The sequence below is a fragment of the Macaca nemestrina genome, chromosome 18 (assembly GCF_043159975.1).
Source record: "Macaca nemestrina isolate mMacNem1 chromosome 18, mMacNem.hap1, whole genome shotgun sequence".
Lineage (NCBI taxonomy): Eukaryota > Metazoa > Chordata > Mammalia > Primates > Cercopithecidae > Macaca > Macaca nemestrina.
In genome coordinates this window covers 24,070,687-24,093,125 of record NC_092142.1, presented here as the reverse complement: position 1 = coordinate 24,093,125, position 22,439 = coordinate 24,070,687, and the positions used below count along the sequence as shown (strand labels likewise).

Genomic DNA, 22,439 nt, shown 5'->3' with positions numbered 1-22,439 from the left:
ACAGAATGAAGGATAATAGTCCTTTGTTCAAATATCTATACTGCCACTTTGGTCTACAGTTTCAATGTAATCTCTATCAAAATTCCAATGGCATTTTTCACTTGAAATAGAAACAAAAAGTCTTAAAATTTATATGGTACCACGAAAGACCCCAAATAGCCAAAGCAATTCTTGAGGAAGAAGAACAAATCTTCTTCTTCTCAATGAAAAGAAAATTTTATCACTTAAATATGTTAAATAAGTGAAATAATACAGTATGTAACCTTTTGGGGGCCTTGGGGGTGTGTTTGTTTTGTTTGTTTGTTTGTTGAGACAGGGTCTCACTCTGTCTCCCAGGCTGGGGTGCAGTGGCGCAATCTTGGCTCACTGCAACTTCTGCCTCCCAGGTTCCAGTGATTCTCCCACCTCAGCCTCCCAAGTAGCTGGGACTACAGGCACTTGCCACCATGCCCAGCTAATTTTTGTATTTTTTGGTAGAGACAGGGTTTCACCATGTTGGCTAGGCTGGTCTCAAACTCCTGACCTCAAGTGATCCATGCACCTTGGCCTCCCAAAATGCTGGGAGTACAGGCATAAGCCACCACATCTGGCCTCTCACAATGTATACATATATCAAAACATCACATTGTACACCCTAAGAATACAACTTATATTTGTCAATAATAGCTCAATATAGAGGTGGCAGAGGGAGAAGGAGAAAAAATTTTGTCACTTAAAAATATTAAATAAATGAAATGATATAGCATGTATATCATACTTTTTGAATTGGCTTTTTTCACTCAACATAATTCCCTAGATTCATCCAAGTTGTAGTGTATAGCAATCGTCTGCTCCTTTTTACGGCTGATGTGAATTCCATGATTTGGAATACAGAGCAAATCACAGTTTGCTTAGTCATTCACCTGTTGAAGGAGAACATCTGGGCTGTTTTAAATCTAGCAATTCAAGATCTGGAAATTTATCCTTCAAATATAGTACACAAAGGCAAGGAAGTGTTTACAATAGTAAAGAACAAAAGAAACGCAAAGTTCATCAAATGGGGCCTAGTTAAACAATGTGCATTAATTCATACAACATGCATTTATATATAGATTCCATATAAATATACATTATATATATGTATAAGTAATTTCATATATATGTTGTATATAACTGAGTTACAGAAGAGTAAATGCAGTATGACTGGAAGCAAGGAAAGCAGAGAGAACAGTGTTTTCATGTTTCAGTTAATACAATTCTGCAAATTCTATATTCCTGTCCAATGTTTATCTCTCACATATTTCATCTTACTGCATTGGCTAGGCCCTCACTAGAATTGTAATTACTGGTAGTCAAAGCAAACATCCATGTGTTGCTTCTTATTTGAATGACAATGTTTCTAAAAAATTCAGCATCGTTACGTTTGCTGTATATTTATGGCAGACCCCTTCATAGTTATTTCTAGTGTGTCTAATCATGAAAGGATGTTGCATTTTAGCAAATGTCTTCCCAGTGTCCATTGAATGATTTTCTCCTTTGATCTGTAAATACAGTGAGTTACATTGATAGTTACATTGATTCCCAAACTTGAATTTATTAGAGAAATCCACTTGATCAAGATATATTATTCTTTTAATGTACCACTGGATTCAATTATCTAGTACTTTTTACAGTTTTTTGCCTCTATATTCAAAAGTGCCTGTAATTTTATTTTGTCTTGATACTGGGAATAAATTTGCCTTATAAAATAAGATTGGTTGTTCCCCATATTTTTCAATGCTCTGGCATGTAAAATACAGTGGATTCTTCCCTGGAATTTGGTAGAACTTACCTATATAACTACAAAAGTCTTGTGTCCTAGATGACTGAGAGGGAGGGCAGATTGGTAGATGGGCCTTTAACTGCTATTTCTATTTTTTTTTTTTTAATGAGTGTTTTCTATTGGTTTTCTTGGACCCAATTTTGGTAATTTATATTTTCCTTGACATTTTTGTCCATTTCATCTAAGGATTTCAAATGGATTGCTATAAAGTTATATAGTTGAATCACATCATCCATACATTTATTATATGTGGATTCAACTATACATGATCTATTAAATTTTTTATATATTTTTAAAGAAAAGAGAAAAGGAGGAAGGAAAGCCAAACAATGTAAACCACATGGGCAGTTCCTCCTGTTATTCTGATTAAAGAGGCTATGCCTCACATAAGCAAGACGTGAATCTGCTGCTCATGCTCTTGGTTTCTGTCAAGCATCTCCCCTCTCCAAAGGTGATCGTATGGTTTAGACGTAAACTATACAATCATATAAGTTGGCCACTAATTTTAAAACAATGATGAGGTTTTTCATGTAAGTTGGCCACTACTTTAAAAACAATGATGAGATTCAAAGATGAATTTAAAAAAAAAAAACAAGGCCGGGCGAGGTGGCTCAAGCCTGTAATCCCAGCACTTTGGAAGGCCGAGACGGGCGGATCACGAGGTCAGGAGATTGAGACCATCCTGGCTAACACGGTGAAACTCCGTCTCTACTAAAAATACAAAAAACTAGGCCAGCGCCTGTAGTCCCAGCTACTCGGGAGGCTGAGGTAGGAGAATGACGTAAACCCGGGAGGCGGAGCTTACAGTGAGCTGAGATCCGGCCACTGCACTCCAGCCTGGGCGACAGAGCGAGACTCCGTCTCAAAAAAAAAACATTAGTTTTTGCAAGAATATATCCACCTTCGATATAAGTATGACTTACAAAGTAATTTCAATGGCAATTTTTTATCACAAGCACTTATTGTTTTATCCTCTGACCATAGCAAAAGTGCTGTACAAAGTAGCCTCCTAATTTTAAAAGTCTCTTCTGTATCCATACTCTATCTCCTTCATCATTCCTAATACCATTTGGATCCTCTCTCTTTGCCTTGATTAGACTAGCAGAAACTTTATGTGTTTTATCATTCTTTTAAAAAAAAAAATCAGTTTTGGGTTTTATTGATCATCTTTACTCTTGTTTTTTCTGTTTCATTTATTTCTGCTTTTATTTTTATTAACTTGATCCATGTATTTTATTTGGGTTTCTTTTGTTTTTCTTTTCTTGCCCAGTGCTGCCGGAGTGTCATTTGAGGTTTCAAAGGGAAATTTAGCAGTGCTTTCTTTAGAGAAGTATATACTTTCTGACCCAGCAAATTCACATCTCAGAATCTATCCTGGAGAATAGATTCTCCAGGAGAAGGATTCACACATTTGTCCAAGGATGCTATATTAAAATTTCCTTTTCACACTATTGTTTGTAACCCAAAACAAGCTACAAATACACCAATATGAATATAAGTTATGCTATCCTGAAACTATGGAACAGTATATAGCCAATAAGAAGAAAGAGTAAAGCTTCCTAAATGACCTACAAATGCTGTTTCACTTCTTTTTTCTCCATATAGCTATCCAGTTGTCCTTAAACCACTTACAAATAACCTGTCTTTTCTCCCACTTTAATATGCTCAATCTTTGTAATATACTAAATCCTCATCTATTCTTGGATATATTTCTATACTTCATTACATGCCATTGATCTATCAGTCTATTCCTGCATCAGTAGTCTGGTGTTATAAATTTCATTATTTTATAACACATTACACTACACAGTGGAGCTGGTTATTTCTCATTACTCTTCTTTTTTGAGAATGTTCCTAGTAATTGCGACAAGTTCCAAGAAAAAAGTACTATTGAAATTTGATTGAAATTGCATTGAATTTATAGATTTATTTAGTGAGAATTGACATCTTTACAATTTTGTCTTCTTATCCAAGTGCAAGGTTTGACACGCCATTGATTCAAATCTTCTTTTATGTCCCTCAATAGAGGTTTATAGTTTTGTTCATATAGATCCTCCACATTGCTTGTTAAGCTTGTCCCCAGATATTTTATGAGTAGTGTCTCACAAGCATACGGATTTCAGTATGCCTAAAACTAAACTTTTAATCTATCTCCTCAAATCTGTTCCTTTGCCAGACACCACTTCCCCAGCCCCCATTGCATGTAAGGTATCTGTATTCACCCTAGTGCAATTGTCAGTAATCTGAATCATTCCTGAGTCCTCTCTCAAACTTACATCCAATTCATGACTAAGTCTAACCCTCTCCAAAATATATCTCAAACACATTGGCTTCTCTTCCTTTCTACTACTACCCTCCTTGTCTAAGCCATACTGCCATCTGAACTTATTACAACAGATTTCATTGGTCTCTTTTCTTCTTCCAATTCACCCTTTATACAACAGGATCTTTTTGAACACATAAATTGATCATATCACCTCCATGCTTATAATCTTCCAATGGCTTTGTATTACATTTATATGTAATTCAACATCTTCAGTAAGACCAGCAAGGTCCTAGATGATCTATCCCCTCTCTGTCTTTGGCCTTATTCCCCACCACTATCCTTCTTGTTCATGAGCCCTATGGGAATTAGTTCTTCAGATTTCTGACTATGTTTTATTAGATTATTGTTTCTAATTCTTCATTTCCTCCATGTTATAGAATTATTCATCTTTATCTCATCAACATTGGACTTGGCCATGTAATTTGTTCTTACCAATGGAATGTAAACAAGCAATGCAAAGAAAGGCTTTAAATGTGCTTACATGGTTTGGTTTAGCTGCCTGCACTTCTGTCATCTGGGAGAAGACCATGCTGATTTGCTGCTGGTCCAGACTGTGAAATACGTAGAACAGACCTGAACCCAACCCATAGCCTAAAGCAGCACTGCCCCAAAGCAACTTGCACACTGTTGAGCAGAACAATAGATGTTTATTGCTTCAAACTACTAAGATTTAAAACAATTAAGGGATTGTTTGTTACACAGCATTTATCAAAGCAATAGCTCACTGATGCACTAAATTCTTCCCTCCATCAGGGATTTTGTTTAATGTATGCCCACTTCTTTAGACTACAGGTTTCATGAGGGTAAAACTTCTCTCTGTTCTGTGTACTTCTATATAGCTGTGGCCTAGCATAATACTTGCTATGTGGTAGTGGCCAAAATAAATATTCATGAAATAAAGTATTATTGGGGCCAGGCACAGTAGCTCACTGCTGTAATCCCAGCACTTTGGGAGGCCAAGGTGGACAGATTGCTTGAGGTCAGAAACTCGAGACTAGCCTGGGCAATATAGTGAAACCCCATCTCTACTAAAAATATAAAAATTAGCTGGGCATGGTGGCATGTGCCTATAGTCCCAGCTACTCAGGAGGCTGAGGCATGAGAATTGCTTAAACCCGGGAGGTAGAGGTTGCAGTGAACCAAGACCATGCCACTGCACTCCAGCCTGGGTGACAGAGCAAGACTCTGTCTCAAAAATATATACATATATTATTGGTATTGTAAATGCTGTCTTTGATTTCATTAACCTTCATAAGTAACATTGTAGGTATAATTAGATACACAATCTATAATATCTAGTTATATGTATAATATATAGGAAAATATATCTAATTATATAAGGTAATATATAGTTAACAATTAGTTATTTTTAATCTATTCTGTTATCCATTATTTAAGTAAATGCTTTTATCATTCCTAATCATTTTGTGGTTGATTCTCTTATGTGTCTATAACTAAAGTCTTACTATCTATCATGGTAATTTGTTAAATTGTTGTCCCAATAAACCACACCTCCTGGTGTTTGCACCGTTGTGTAGTCTCTTGCCCTTGGTTCTAGGCTGGGTCTGTGGCTTGCTTTCAATTAATAGAAAGGAATGGAAGTGACATTGTGCCTAATCCTTAAGAAGCCCAGTAGTTTATGGTTTTGTGCTGTTGGGAACCCTAATCCACTTTGCGCAAAGTCGGATTCTTTCGCTGGAAAGACCGCGTGCAAAGGCCATAAAGAGACAAAGACAGAAAAACCCATCCAAATTGGCAGAATCAGGAGCAAATAAAATGGCTATTATCTTAAGTCACTGAGTTTTGGGGTAGTTTGTTACACATCAATAGATAGTTGAAACATCTACAAATAACAATAATTTTGGGTCCTCAATTAAGACTGTTATGCCACTTGATATTCTTTTCTAAGTGTGTTGACTAGTTCTTTGATCCCATTTTATGACCCATCCAAAAAAAGTGTAATAAATCTTAGTATTTTCTTAGGAAAATAAAATTAGGAGAAAAGGCATCAAACGATTGAATTGATATTTTAAGAGCATGCAATTATAGGGAGGGCTTTCACTTTTTATTGTGTTTTTCTGAAAAGTTTAAATTTTATATTATAGTACGCATTACTTGTATAATTAAAAAGGTATTAATAATTGTGACTGCAGCCCTCATTTAATTTCTCGCTTTAGTGGGAAATGTTTCAACATTTCACCCCGAAGCAAAGCACTGGCTTGTTGTTTTGTTGTTGTTGTTTGCTATGTGTATAAATGTGTGTGAATTATATATTTTTATATGAAGTATATAAATGTATATTTATATATTATATATTTTTATACTTTTTGTCATGTTAAGTACATGTCCACCTATTATTATGTAACTAAATCAGCATTGGACTTTAAAATGTATTGAATATCTGTTCTTGCATTTATTGAAATGATATAGTTTTTTCTTTTTGGCCTACTAATATGATAATTTACATTACAAAATATTAAATCATACTGGCATGACCGATTGCCTTTTTTTTTTTTTTTTTTTTTTTGAGACAGAGTCTCACTCTGTCACCCAGGCTGGAGTGCAGTGGCACAATATCAGCTCACTGCAACCTCCATCAGGTTCAGGCGATTCTCTTACCTCAGCCTCCCGAGTAGCTGGGATTACAGACATGTGTCACCATGCCCAGATAATTTTTGTATTTTTAGTTGAGATGGCTTTCGCCATGTTGGCCAGAGCTGGTTTCGAACTTCTGACCCCAGGTGATCTGCCTGCGTCGGCCTCCCAAAGTGCTGGGATTACAGGTGTGAGCCACTGCGCCCAGCCTGACTGTCTTGATGGAAGAAGGATGCTCTTAATACAGTAGGGGCTCTGCCACAGGAGAATTTCACGAGGAAGAATTGAGGCTTCAGGGAGAAACAGACCAGTGTCCCCAAGTCCCTCCCACAAGCCAGGCACTGTCCACATTCCTTAAGGGAAAACTCAGTTACCCTGCATATTCCCCACACCAAATTCCCTGTCACCATAATCCACATTCACTGCCTGAGCCACATTGATTTTCAATTATGCTGAAAGAACCACACTTCAATCCAAACAACCAAATAGTTGAAGCAAACAGCATGAAACAGAAGGTAGGAGGCTGAATAAACAGAGGAGCTAACACCAAATGAAGTACAGTTAATACAAAAAATCAGAAGAGACTTCTCAAAGAAGTATGGGTAATATACTAAGAGATATTTGAGTAGATACCACATTCTTAAATCGAACTGAGGCTGCCAACAATACAAAGGAACCGAGTCCTTGTAAATTTAAAGAAATAGTTGCCAAAATTAAAAGTTCAACAACAACAACAAACAAAGCAAAGGGCAGGACAAACACATATGAAGACCAATTTTGTGAGCTAGAAAATTGATATCATTTATTGTCTATATTGCAGTGTTAAAGTAAAAGAATGTTTCTATCCTTTAGGCACTTTCTGATGTAGCTTTGGAGAATTTGGAGGCAGCTGGATGAGTAAGGCAAGAGGAGGAGAAGCCCTGCCAGATGTGGTGGCTCATGTTTGTAATCCCAACACTTTGAGAGGCCAAGGTAGATGGATCACCTGAGGTCAGGATTTCAAGACCAGCCTAGCCAACATGGTGAAACCCCATCTCTACTAAAAACACAAAAATTAGTCAAGAGGAGGAGTGGCGGGCCCCTGTAATCTTAGCTACTCGGGAGGCTGAGGCACACGAATCACTTGAACCCAGGAGGAGGAGGTTGCAGTGAGCTGAGATTGTGCCACTGCACTCCAGCATGGGCGACAGAGCCAGACCCTGTCTCAAACAAAAAACGAGGAGAAACCTGGACCAGGAAAGAGAGAAAGAGATGTCCAAGCCCTTCTTTCCCACCGTGCGCTGCCAGCCCAAAGCATGCCCTAGCACAGGAAGAGAGAGACTTTCATTTCCTTTCAAACCTCTTTAAATGCAATTTAAAGCCTTACACGTATTTGCTGAAATGAGACTTTTCTATGTACAGCTTGAGGTGCCTGGAGAACCGAGTGACTAATAACGACCGAGAAAGGCATTGGGGCTTCCCAGGAATTTCTCTCAGGGCTGCATAACAGGTTTGAATACACAGTGGGAAACAAAAATAAAATTGCTGAATGATTGTCCCTACAGTCCTGATGGTTCCAGCTAATGGCTCCATTTGGTTTTCAAACTATATAGGATAATAAAATCAGAAACTCCAGGGGAGCTTGTTAAAAATAGATCCTTAGGCCCCAAGTCCCAGAAAGTCATACTCAGGAGGTCTGCAGAGGATCCCAGCAATCAGCATTTTAAACAAGACCTCCCAGATGATACCAATTAAGTTAACCCACTCCCCACACCTTCAATAATTCTCTTCAAACCCACAGCCCAACCTCTAATCATTTTCCTCTGTGGCTCAAGGCAAGCTTTTTATGTCTCCTGAAAATCCCCACCTCCATTTCAACAGCCTGAAATTATATATACACATGTGTGTATATATATATATATATATATATATATATATATTTTTTTTTTTTTTTTTTGCAAAACTCTCCTGGATTTCTTCCAAGCTTCCGTGCTCCCATTTCCTTCCCTAACTTGGGGTACTTGCAATCTCCCCCCAATTTTAGCAAAATTAAAAAAATTAAAAGTGTGGACTTTGGAGTGAAATAGACTGGGGTTCATGTCCCAGCTTTGCCACTTACTAGCTGTGTAACTTTGACTGAGCCTCGCTTTTCTCATCTGTGAAATGGGGGTAGTGTGGATGGAATTATATGATGTCTGGAATTTTCTTCTTAACAATCCAGGTGAAAGAAGCGGACAGGGTATGAATGAATCAAAAGTGGCCATAGGTTGATAATTGGTGAATGTATTAGTCTGTTCTCACAATACTAGAAAGAACTTCCCTGAGATGAGTAATTAAAGGAAAGAGATTTAATTGACTCGCAGTTCCACATGGCTGGGGAAGCCTCAGGAAACTTACAATCACAGTGGAAGGGGAAAGGGAAGCAGGCACCTTCTTCACAAGGCAGCAGGACAGAGAGAGAGCACACAGGAAAAACTACCACGTATAAAACCATCAGATCTAGTGAGAATTCACTCACTATCATGAGAACAGCAGGAGGGAAACCGACTCCATAATCCACTTTCCTCCCTTGACACATGGGAATTACAATTTGAGATGAGATTTTGGTGGGGACACAGAGCCAAACCATATTAATGAAGTTAGATGATGGGTATCTAGAGGTGTATTATATCATTGGCTCTATTTTGTATATTTGAAGTTTCCATAGTATAAAACTTAGGAAAGTTAATTTAAGTATACAAATGCCCCTTCATAAAAATGGATAATCAAAAGGAACTCTTGATAACGAAAGAACTATAAGTGCTTAAATGCTTAGCTTTACTTAAAACTATAAGTGCTTTTAAATGCTTAGCTTTACTACTAATTCTTCAATGTTAGTTTTACAAACAAAGATGTTACCTCTTGCAGTGGCTCACGCCTGTAATCCCAGCACTTCGGGAGGCCGAGGCGGGCAGACCACTTGAGGTCAGGAGTTGGAGACAGCCTGCCCAACATGGTGAAACCCTGTCTCTACTAAAAATACAAAAATTAGCTGAGTGGGGTGGCACACACCTGTAATCCCAGCTACTCAGGAGGCTGAGGCAGGAGAATTGCTGAACTCAGGAGGCGGGGGTCGCAGTGAGCCGAGGTTGCACCACCGCAATCCAGCCTGGGCAACAGGGCAAGACTCCATCTGAAAAAAAAGAAAAAAAAGTGATACCTCTTAAGTGATGACCAAACGGAAATAAAATAATGTATATTAAGTATTTATCGAAGTATCTGCCACATAATTCTCAATAAAAGTTAGATGTTTTCATTTCTTCTTTACATCAAGGCAATGTGTGTGCATTACCTCTCCCCCACTACACTACACGCTGAACTCCTAAGGGGAGAAACTGTGCTTCCGTCTCTGTCACATCCATAATGCTTAGTGCCTGCGCTTGGCCCAAACTAGGCACTCAGTAAATATTTGTGGAATGAGTCTTATTTATTCAACAAACATTTGCATGACACACACTGTGTGATTGACACTATTCTAAGCACTTTACAAATATAAGTCCATTTAAGTCCACAGGCTATTCCAATGAGGCCCTCTGCTTTCAAGGTAAAACAGAAACAGCGAGACAAGCAACATGTCCTGGATGATACAATAGTTAATGGCAGAGCTGAGATCTGAACTACATATGCACTTGACCTGGACCAGAATCCACGTGCCTGATAATTATGTTAGACTGTTTCTCACTCAGCTATGAATGCCACTTTCACCCCAACCCTGAACTCCTCTTATGGGAGCTCCAGATGGCCCACGTATGAATGAGGTAATGAAATCAGCAAGTGGGTGGAGATTTGGGTGCAGATCACATCTACTGGGGTACTGGAGCTGGCTCATGATTTGTGAGAACCGTTGTGCACACCTGCAGTTGGTGACTTCAAATCAACCGTGGTAGGAGTACTTACACCAGAGAAATCGGCAACATTACAAATAAAACATTTCTTCATTTTTTTGGCAAGTGCTGATTGTCAAGCACTTCCCAGCACACCACTGGGTCTATCTCCAGGAATGAGGTAATCTTTTTTTTTTTTTTTTTTAACAGAGTCTTGCTCTGTCAGCAGGCTAGAGTGTAATGGCATGATCTCTGCTCACTGTAACCTCCGTGTCCTGGATTCAAGAGATTCTCCTGCCTCAGACTCTCGAGTAGGTGGGATTACAGGCACATGCCACTACACCTAGCTAATTTTTGTATTTTTAGTAGAGACAAGGTTGCCCAGTCTGGTCTCGAACTCCTGGGCTCAAGCAATCTGCCCACCTGGGCCTCCCTAAGTGCTGGGATTACAGGTATGAGCCACCGCACCCAGCCGTGATCAGGTAATCTTGAACATCAAAATTTGTGAATCATGTTTGTTGATAGACAAGTTCATGGTACATGGGTAGAACAAGCTTGCTTTTAGGGGCGGGGGGAGAGAGATGAATGAATGCATGCATGCATGAATGCATGAATGAATTCTCCTGAAGGGATTCCTAATATGAACTCCTAAAGGAGAGGCATTATAAGCAATTTTGGTAATTGCACCTTTTCAGGTGGCAAATGAGAGAGGCATCCCCTACAGACTGAAGTCATCTAAGTACTCAAGCATCATTATTCAATCATAGACATCTTTTCATGAAGCACAGTAAATAGATATTTTCAGGCATCAAGCCAATTTTGCAACATCCTTCCCCCTTCAGCAAGGAGAGTGGTAAAGTTCATGATGGAAGTTTCTCCACTGAAACTAACAAACATGGATTGGACTCTAACAGCGGGTGCAGATTCACCAGCTGCTTCAAGATCAAATACACAAATGGGAAACTAGCACATCTCAGACCTCAACTGTCTCTCCAACAAAACTGTTGCAGTCAATCAAGGAATGCGTTAGTAATTGTTAACATCTGCACAGGAAGTGATGTTTTGGTGTATAACTTGGACCAATGCTGGATTACAAGTTAGCTGTGAGAGCTAACAACATACTCTCTGCCTCTTTACCTAACGTGTAACAGTGTAGTCGATCCAAAGCAATGAAAAAGCATAGTCTGGCTGGGCACAGTGGCTCACTCCTGTAATCCCAGCACTTTGGGAGGCCAAGGAGGGCAGATCACAGGGTCAGGAGTTCGAGACCAGCCTGGCCAACATGGTGAAACCCCGACTCTACTAAAAATACAAAAATTATCTGGGCAGGGTGGCAGGTACCTGTAGTTACAGCTACTTCTTGAGAGGCTGAGGCGGGAGAATTGCTTGAACCCAGGAGACAGAGGTTTCAGTAAGCCAAGGTCATATCACTGCACTACAGCCTGGGTGACAGAGCGAGACTTGGTTAAAAAAAAAAAAAAAAAAAAAAAAAGATAGTCTGAATAAGTTCTGGCATATTCTTTAAAAAAAAAAAAAAAAAAAAAGGCCGGGCGCGGTGGCTCAAGCCTGTAATCCCAGCACTTTGGGAGGCTGAGACGGGCGGATCACGAGGTCAGGAGATCGAGACCATCCTGGCTAACATGGTGAAACCCCGTCTCTACTAAAAAATACAAAAAACTAGCCGGGCGAGGTGGCGGGCGCCTGTAGTCCCAGCTACTCGGGAGGCTGAGGCAGGAGAATGGTCTAAACCCGGGAGGCGGAGCTTGCAGTGAGCTGAGATCCGGCCACTGCACCCCAGCCTGGGCGACAGAGCAAGACTCTGTCTCAAAAAAAAAAAAAAAAAAAAAAAAAAAAAAAAGGAAAGAAGGGACCTACACAGACTCCTTGACTTATTTTGAACTCTCCAGATTTCACATTTGGAGAAGTCGCTGTATAACCTTGTTGAGTATTTTTACTATGTACTTTAGAAGCTTTACTATGTGACTATGTCATTTAAGATATCTATTATCAGAGCAACAAGGTAGTAAGATAGCTGCTACCAGAGCATGATTAATTGCAATTCTCAGCACATAATAGGTGCTCAATGAATACTTGTTGAGTGGATGCAAGGGAGTTATTAGGAGAAAGACAGGGAGTTCATAGGAACATGCCTCTTATCCTTTTCCAGCTTACAAGAAACAGAAAATTTGATTAGTGAGGAAAGAGATGTCCTTCTCAGAAATAAGGCTTGAAAAGGTAAAACGAGCAGGATGTTTTTGGCACTGATACTATTAGTAATACAGAAATTAGGAAGCAAAATAAGCCCTTCTCATCAATAAATGAAAGCAGGCCATTGAGGCTTCTTGTGAAATGTGAAGACACTCTGCTGTAAGTACTGTGGACTTTAGAGATACTCTGAAGGGCAAAACCACAGGAACTGAGCCCCATTTGGGGAAGAACCCCTGAAAGTTTTGGAATTACACTTCTCTTGAGCCCTAGCAGAAGAATGAGGACCAAATTAGATGTTGACTATGGCCGGACATGGTGGTTCACACCTGTAATCCCAACACTTTGGGAGGCAGAGGTGGGAGGATCACTTGAGGTCAAGAGTTCAAGACCAGCCTGGGCAACATAGTCAGACCCTATCTCTACAAAAAAAAAATTTAAAAATCAGCCAGGCATAGAGTTGTACTTATAGTCCCAGCACTTCAGGAGGCTGAGGTGGGAGAATTGCTTAAGCCCAGGAGTTTGAAGCTGCAGTGAGCTATGATTGTGCCACTGTACTCTAACCTGGGCAGCAGAGTGAGACCCCATCTCAAAAAAAAAAGATAACAATATTGACTATGAACAGTTGAACTTTACAAAGGAATATGCTAAACCATATTTAGATGTTTATATTTCTTAAAATTTTGCTCATTTAAAAAAATTTTTTAGTGCTTCTATTAGTGGTCAGTTGATTATGATTTACTTTACTTAGTCTTTCTTTTTTTTTTTTTTTTTTTTTTTTTTTTTTTGAGATGCACTCTCACTCTGTCGCCAGGCTGGAGTGCAGTGCCGTGATCTTGGCTCACTGCAACCTCCGCCTCCCAGATGCAAGCGATTCTCCCATCTCAGCCTGTTGAGTAGCTGGGACTACAGGCATACACCACCACACCCAGCTAATTTTTGTATTTTTAGTAGAGATGGGTTTTCACCATATTGGTCAGGCTGGTCTCGAACTCCTGACCTCAGGTGATACACCTGCCTCGGTCTCCCAATGTGCTGGGATTACAGGCATGAACCACCACACCCAGCCCAGAGATAGTTTTGGTTTTTGTTTTTCAGACAGGGTCTCACTCTGTCACCCAGGCTGGAGTGCAGTGGGGCAATCATGACTCACTACAGCCTGGACCTCCAAGGTTCAAGTGATCCTCCCACTTCAGCCTCCAGAGTAGCTGGAACTACAGGCACACACCACCACACTCAGCTATTTTTTTTATTTTTTGTAGAGACGGGGTCTCACTATGTTGCCCAAGCTGGTCTCAAACTCCTAGATCAAGCGATCCTCTCACCTCAGCCTCCCAAAGTGCTGGGATTATAGCCATGAGCCAACACACCCAGCCAGTTTTTGTACTTTTGCTCTGGCTCAACAATTTCTCAGAAAGCAAGCCCACGGGGAAATGAATTGCTTCCTCTCATGCAAGTATAAAGTCCAGCTGGACTTTAAGTGCCTTGTTCAAGTTCTGCCTCCATCTCTTGCTGAGTGTGGGATCTTAGACAAGCTGCTTCGCCCCTCTAGGCTCAGTCTCCTCCTCTGTAAAATAAGTCAGTTCCTTCCTGTAAGAGATAGCTATATGTACGAGAAGCATTAGGAAAATGCCCAGCAGGTAGGGAGCACTCAAAAACTGTTAGGTATTAAGGGAAGCATCTGCTTACCTGCCTTCCCTGGCGTAAGTGGCATCCTTCACTTTCAGTCAGATCTATAATTGTATTTATTTGTTCCTTCACTTCATAAACACTTTTTTTTTTTTTTGAGATATAGTCTTGCTCTGTTGCCCAGGCTGGAGTGCAGTGGTACAGTCTTGGCTCACTGCAACCTCCACCTCACAGGTTCAAGCAATTCTCCTGCCTCAGCCTCCTGAGCAGCTGGGATTACAGGTGCGTGCCACCATGCCCAGCTAATTTTTGTATTTTTAGTAGAGATGGGGTTTCACCATGTTGTCCAGGCTGGTCTCAAACTCCTGGCCTCAGGTGATTCACCAGCCTCAGCCTCCCAAAGTGCTGGGATTACAGGTGTGAGCCACCGCGCCCACCCCAGTAGTTCATTTCTAAAATGTAAGTCAGAGCACATCACTCTTAGGTTCAGAAAAATCCAGTGGTTTTCCATCTCTGCCTCAATCACACTCACCTTCTTTCCAATCCTTGAAATAACCTCAGGGCCCTTGCACATACTGTTCCCCCCTCTAGATCCCACATGACTTGCTCCCTCAATTCCTTCAAGTCCAGATTCAAACATAACCTCCTCAGTGAGGTTTTCCCTGAACACTCTCCTTTAAGAATTCTCCCTTTCAAGAGAGAGCCATCCCCTCTCTCCCAACTCCCTCCTTGCTTTGTTTCTTTCCGCTGTACTTACTGCCTTCTGCTATGCGCTGTCTCTCCAATGAGAATGAAGTTCCATGCGGTCGGGGCTTTTGTTTCTGTTCACTACTCTATTCCCAGTGCCAGGACAGAACAGTGCCAGGCCTTTGATCAATGTTTAGTAAATGAATGAATGTGGTGGCACACCAAACAGCTAAAGCAGAAAAGAAGTTGTCACAAGACTGATTACAAGGGGTCCTGTGGGTTAAGATAAGAAGACTGACCAAAGCCTAAATCCTGTGAGGAACCCCAGAGGAGCTCAACAGAACACTTTATGATCAGATTCATGCTTTAGAACCATCTCACTGGGTAAAATATGGATTTGAGACGGAGGGAGGCCAGGAAGTCAGCAAGACCACTTCAGAGATGAACACTGTGATCCAGATGAGACGTTATGAAGGTCCTAATGAGGACGGTGGCCATGGGGTAGGGCAGAGGAACAGAGCAACGAGTGTCTAGAGCAGGGGCGTCCAATCTTTTGGCTTCCCTGGGCCACGTCGGAAGAAGAATTGTCTTGGGCCACAGCAGCCAAGGGGCCACTATTGGCAGCAGCACCAATAAAACAGGAGCTGGGCCAGGCGCAGTGGCTCACACCTGTAATTCCAGCACTTTGGGAGGCCGACGCGGGCGGATCACCTTAGGTCAGGAGTTCGAGACCAGCCTGGCTAACATGGTGAAACCCCATGTCTACTAAAAATATAAAATTAGCTGGGCATGGTGGCACACACCTAAGTATTCCCAGTTACTTGGGATGCTGAGGCAGGAGAAGAATTGCTTGAACCTGGGAGGTGGAGGTTGCAGTGAGCGGGATCGCGCCACCATACTCCAGCCTGGGCTGTGAGTGAGACTCCATCTCAATAAAAAAAAAAAAAAAAAGAAAGAAAAGAGAAAAAAAAAAACAGGTGCTGCAGCAGCAGTTCCCACTCAAGCCGCACAGGTCCCAGGAAAGGTCTGAGATGAGAGAGGCAAAGTCCTAGCCAATACTAGATACCCAGAGAGGGCAAATAGAAAGCCTACTTTCTTGGCTGGGCGCGGTGGCTCACGTCTATAATCCCAGCACTTGGGAGGCCAAGGTGGCCAGATCACAAGGTCAGGAGATCGAGACCATCCTGGCCAACTTGGTGAAACCCCGTCTCTACTGAAATACAAAAAATTAGCCGGGCGTGGTGGTGCGTGCTGGAGCTACTCGGGAGGCTGAGGCAGGGGAAACGCTGGAACCCGGGAGGCGGAGATCAGAGTGAGCCGAGATCACGCCACTGCACTCCAGCCGGGTGATGGAGTCAGACTCTGTCAAAAAGAAGGAAGGGAGGGAGGGAGGAAGGGAGGAAGGGAGGAAGGGAGGAAGGGAGGAAGGGAGGAAGGGAAGGGAAGGAAGAGTCCAAACCCACTGACTGAAGTAACACTTGCTGCAGGGTCCATCATCCAATTGTTTTAATAGTAACACTAAAGCTAGGTGGGGAAAGTGTGACAGTCAGTATGTAGAGGTAATTCAAACGCAAACCCAACAGCTCAAATTAATGAGCAGAGAAAGCACACCAAGTAGGTACACAGGTGGTCTCAATGAATTCTTTTAGATAATATACGGGGCTTTGGAACAGGTCCAAGGTCATGATGCTGGCACATTGCTCCATGAATCTTAAAGATGTACCTTCTAAGTTGAACATCTGGTATCAACCAATAATATTTTCCAAAACCTTCCCAAGTCCTACTCTTCTGGGGCCAACTTTATCGCCTAGTGTTGAAATAGTGTTTTTCAATGAATTCTTTATTAAACTTGTTACTTGACGTACGACCTGTCAACCAAGTGGGCTGCTGTCTCCTAAAATATAGATCCAGCTTTTCTAAGTCCCACACCTTGACTGGGCACTGCTTTAGGAAAGGTTTCTCTGTTGATGGATATTTTTCTGCTGAAATAGATCATCAGTCCTTTCAGTCTGTGTTCTTGTCATCCCTGAAGCATTTATGCCTTGCTTAAGCCCTTCATTATAATCAGCTGTCCTTAGCTTGCTATTTCCTGCAAGGGCTTTGCCTCAATCATAGATGCATTAGAACAATTGCCCTTTTAACTGTGGACCAAGTTATCTTTGGGGTGCCCTATGTAAATGAAAGCACTTGAAAATGCTAATTTATAATGAGCCAAAAATTGATAATAATATCACTATGAGTGAACTGGTGAGAAGGCCAAATGGATGGACAAGAAAGAATGTGGCTGGGAAAAACGAGTGAGCTGATCAAATGCACGGACAGGAAAAAAGTGAAGACAGAGAAACATGGGCAGGTTGTGATTGCCACTGGGGGTGGTTCGAGGCGGCAGAGCAAGAGAAAAAGAATAATGTTTTGTTACTGTCCTGACAGCCATGTAACAGGTAACAATATAAGACTTGAAGTCCCCAAGGGGAAAACGTGTATCTGATTAGAATAACGGATGTGATAAAGTATGGGGAAAATTGTGTATATAAGAAAAGCACAGCCAAGCATGGTGGCTTGCACTTATAATCCCAGCACTTTAGGAGGCCGAGGTGCGTGAATCACCTGAGGTCAGAAGTTTGCGACCAGTCTGGTCAACATGGTGAAATCCTGTCTCTACTAAAAATGTAAAAATTAGCCAGGCATGGTGGTCTGCCCCTGTAATCCCAGCTACTTGGGAGGCTGAGGTGGGAGAATTGCTTGAACCTTGGAGGTGAGGCTTCTGTGAGCTGAGCCTGGGTGACAGAGCGAGACCCTGTCTCAAAAAAAAAAAAAAAAAGGAAAAAGAAAAGAAAAGAAAAGCAGGCCAGGTGCATGGCTCCCGCCTGTAATCCCAACACTTTGGGAGGTTGAGGCGGGTGGATCGCCTAAAGCCAGGAGTTTGAGACCAGCCTGGCCAACATGGTAAAACCCCATCTTTACTAAAAATACAAAAAAAAATTAGTCGGCCGTGCTGGCAGATGCCTGTAATCCCAGCTTCTTGGGAGGCTGAGGTCCGGGAATCACTTGAACTAGGGAGGCAGAGACTGCAGTAAGCTGAGATCGTACCACTGCACTCCAGTATGGGAAACAGAGCAAACCTCTATCTGAAAAGAAAAGAAAAGAAAAGAAAAGAAAAGAAAAGAAAAGAGTACAAAATTAAAAGCAAGAAAACATTAAGGTGATTAGAAATCCTGGGGAGTGTGAGAGAAGGAAAGTTTTCAAGAAAAAAATATAATCATAATACATCTGCTGGGTCTTCAGTGAACAATATTTACCAGTGACATAATTATATATAGTCATATCATTGTATGAGAAGGATGGGAGACAGGGAGTATAAGGGAGCTAAATCCACCACCATTGTTTCAGAATGCAAATAGATAATATCTGAAACTGATACATCAAGAAATACATGGCCAGGCATGGTGGCTCATTCCTGTAATCTGAGCATTTTGGGAGGCCAAGGCGAGTAGATCACTTAAGCTGAGGAGTTCAAGACCAGCCTGGGCAACATGGCAAGACCCTAACTCTATAAAAATTTTTTTTAAAATATTAGCCACACCTGCTGGCATGCGCCTGTGGTCCCAGCTACTTGGGAGGCTGCAGTGGGAGGATCGCTTGATCCTGAGAGCTCAGAGCTGCACTGAGCCTGTTTGTGCTTCTGTCCAGCCTGGGTAATGGATGGAGACCCTGTCTCAATAAAGAGAGGGAGGGAGGAAGGGAGGGAGGGAGGGAGGGAAGGGAGGGAGGGAGGGAGGGAGGGAGGGAGGGAGGAAGGAAGGAAGGAAGGAAGGAAGGAAGGAAGGAAGGAAGGAAGGAAGGAAGGAAGGAAGGAAGAGAAAGAGGTAAAGAAGCTTATTATTTACTCTTTTAACTGATCAAAGAGTTTAAAATTTTTACCTCTGCCTATAATCCCAGCTACTCAGGATGCTAAGGCAGGAGAATCGCTTGAACCTGGGAGGCAGATGTTGCAGTGACCTGAGATGGCACCACTGCACTCCAGCCTGGGCGACAGAGCAAGACTACGTCTCAAAAAAAAAAAAAAAAAAAAAAAAAGATTACCTCCAGAAAGCAGAAAAGGAGGGGGAACAAGACATTGTTGCTTTTATTACAAGGTCTTTGGTGTTGTTTAATTTTTTTTTTAAGTTAGCATGGAATTTTGTGTCAGAAAATATTTTACTGAGCATTTGCACCGTGCTAGGTATTTTCTACACATTCATTTAAATCTCACAACCACAACAACAAAAACACTTCTTTAGTGCTTACTATGTGCCAAGTACTGTTCCAAAAACTTAACGTTTATTATCTCATTCCATCTTTGCAATAACTTTATGTTAGTCTTATTTTGCCCACTGAACCAATGAGGAAACTGAACCACAGAGGGAACAAGTAACTTGCTCAAGGTCATGAGATTGAGAGTCATGGTGCTGGGACCTGAGCCTGGGTAACCTGGCTCCAAAGTCTGTGTTCTGAACCTCTACACTCTGTTGTGTTGTCTAGCAAAGCCAAGGCATAGATATTATTGTTGGGTGGTGGTTGTGGTGGTGGTGGTAGTGGTGGTGGTTGTTGTTGCTGTTGTTGTTTGAGACAGTTTCTCTGTATCACCCAGGTTGGAGTGCAATGGTGCAACCTTGACTCACTGCAACCTCCGACTCCCGGATTCAAGCAATTCTCCTGCCTCAGCCTCCTGAGTACTGGGATTACAGGTGCCTGCCACCACACCTAGCTAATTTTTTGTATTTTTAGAGGAGATAGCATTTCACCATGTTGCCAGGCTGGTCTCAAATTCCTGACCTCAGGTGATCCACCTGCCTTGTCCTTCCAAAGTGCTGGGATTACAGGCATGAGCCACCACACCCAGCCCAGGCATAGGTATTATTATCTAGTCCTTGAAGGTGAGGAAACATACAGAGAGAAAGTCACTTTTCTAAGATCATATAGATAGTATGTTGTGAGATCTGGTTTGACCATGGATTAGATTGATTTTGACACCCATGCTTAGTCTCTCCATTGCATCATGCATAACTGTGTTTACAAAAATGAGCTAATTGGGAAAAAAAGGAGGGCATTCACCCTCACCACTGCTATTCAACATAGTGCTGGAAGTTCTAGCCAGTGAAATAAGGGTAAAAAAAAAAAAAAAAAAAAAAAAAAGAGAGAGAGAGAGAGAATTAAAAGCACACTAATAAAAAGGGAAGGAAAAGAATGGTCCATATTTGCAAATGACATGGCGGTCCACACAGAAAATTCCAAGAAATCTATAGAAAAACAATTGGAACTGGCTGGGCGCAATGGCTCAAGCCTGTAATCCCAGCACTTTGGGAGGCCGAGGTGGGCGGATCACCTGAGGTCAGGAGTTTGAGACCAGCCTAGCCAACATGGGGAAACCTTGTCTCTACTAAAAATACAAAAATTAGCCAGGTGTGGTGGTGGGCACCTGTAATCCCAGCCACTTGGGAGGCTGAGACAGGAGAATCACTCAAACCCGGGAGGCGAAGGTTATAGTGAGCTGAGACCGCACCATTGCACTCCAGCCTGGGCAAGAAGAGCAAAACTCCATTTCAAAAATAAATAAATAAATAAATAAGTTCTGCAAGTTCACAGGATACAAGAGAAAGACACAAAATTATCTCTGTATGTATGTATTAACAATGAACACATGAAAACTGAAATTAAAAATACAATGTCTTTTATAATTGCTCAATGGATGAAACAATTATGTGTAAATCTAAATAAATATGTTTAGGAATTACATGCCAAAAACTATTAAATCAAAGATCTAAATATACAGAGAAACATAATGTGTTCATGAGTAGAAGACTCAGTAAAGATGCCAATTATCCCCAAATTGAGATGCAAATGTAACAGAATTCCTGTCAAAAGTTCAGCAAAATTTTCTACAGATACAGACGAAATTATTCTGAAATTTATATGGAAAGGCAAAGGCGCTAGAATAACCAAAACAATTTTCAAAAGACATTGATAAACTCGGAGGAATCACTCTTCCTCACATCAGGACTTATTAGATGTAGCTACAGTAAGGCCAGGCGTAGGGGCTCACACCTGTAACCCCAGCACTTTGGGAGGCTGAGGCGGGTGGATTGCTTAAGGCCAGGAGTTCAAGACCGGCTTGGGCAACATGGTGAATTCCCATCTCTAAAATCTTCTTGTATCTAAAAATACAAGAAGAAAAGTTAGCCATGTGCAGTGGCGTGAACCTGTACTCCCAGCTACTTGAGAGGCTGAGGCAGGAGGATCACTTGAGCCTGGGAGGCAGAGGTTGCAGTGAGCCAAGATTACACCATTGCACTCCAGCCTGAGTGACAGGAATAAAACCCTGTCTCAAAATATATATATGAATAAATAAATAAGTATGAATAGCTGTAGCCACAGTAATAAAGACTATGTAATAATGGCAGAGGGAGAGACACAGAGATCAATGGAACAGAATGAAAAACCTAGAAATAATGCCACACAAGTGCAACCAACTGATTTTTTAACACCCCTCTGCTTTTGCATCAACCAACCGATGTTTTACAAAGATGCAAAAGCAATTCAATATAAGAAGTATAATATTTTCTCCAAATGGTGCTAAAGCAAAAAAAAAATTTTAAGTATCCTGACCTACATCTCACACCTTATATAAAAACTAACTAATTGAAAATGGATCATAGACTTCAACGTAAAATGTAAAACTATAAATATTTTAGAAGATAACAAAAGGGGAAATCCTTGGAGCACATGAAGAACTCTTAAACATGACACCAAAAGTGTAATTCATAAAAGAATAAATTGATAAATTGGACTTCAAAATGAAAAACTTTTACTCTAAAAGACTTCATTAAAAGGATAAAAAGATAAGCTATAAACTGGAAGAAATTATTTGCAAATCACATAGAAGGCCACTTTGGAATAAAGAACTCTCAAAACTGAACAGTAAATAAATAATAATAATTCAATTAGAAAATGGGCAGCCGGGTGCGGTGGCTCACGCCTGTAACCCCAGCACTTTGGGAGACCGAGGCAGGCAGATCACAAGGCCAAGAGATTGAGACCATCCTGGCCAGCATGGTGAAACCCTGTATCTACTAAAAATACAAAAATTAGCAGGGCATGATGGCTTGCGCCTGTAGTCCCAGGTACTCAGGAAGCTGAGGCAGGAGAATCGCTTGAGCCCAGGAGGTGGAGGTTGCAGTGAGCCGCGATTGCACCATGCACTCCAGCCTGGCAACAGAGCGAGACTCCTTCTCAAAAGAAAAAAAAAAGAAAGAAAAGAAAATGGGCAAAAGGCGCATTTCACCAAAGAGGATATACAAATGGCAAACAAGCACAG

The 22,439-nt window shown here is 41.2% G+C and overlaps 1 protein-coding gene across 1 annotated transcript in view; it reads right to left on the bottom strand.

The window, feature by feature from the left end:
- LOC105485046 (collagen, type I, alpha 1a-like) overlaps positions 1-22,439 on the bottom strand; it is a 117,208-nt gene that overhangs the window by 63,388 nt on the left and 31,381 nt on the right. Inside the window, exon 3 of the mRNA XM_071084280.1 lies at positions 9,753-9,873. The gene's annotated coding sequence lies outside the window, so the exon portion shown is untranslated. The remainder of the gene's footprint in view (positions 1-9,752; positions 9,874-22,439) is intronic.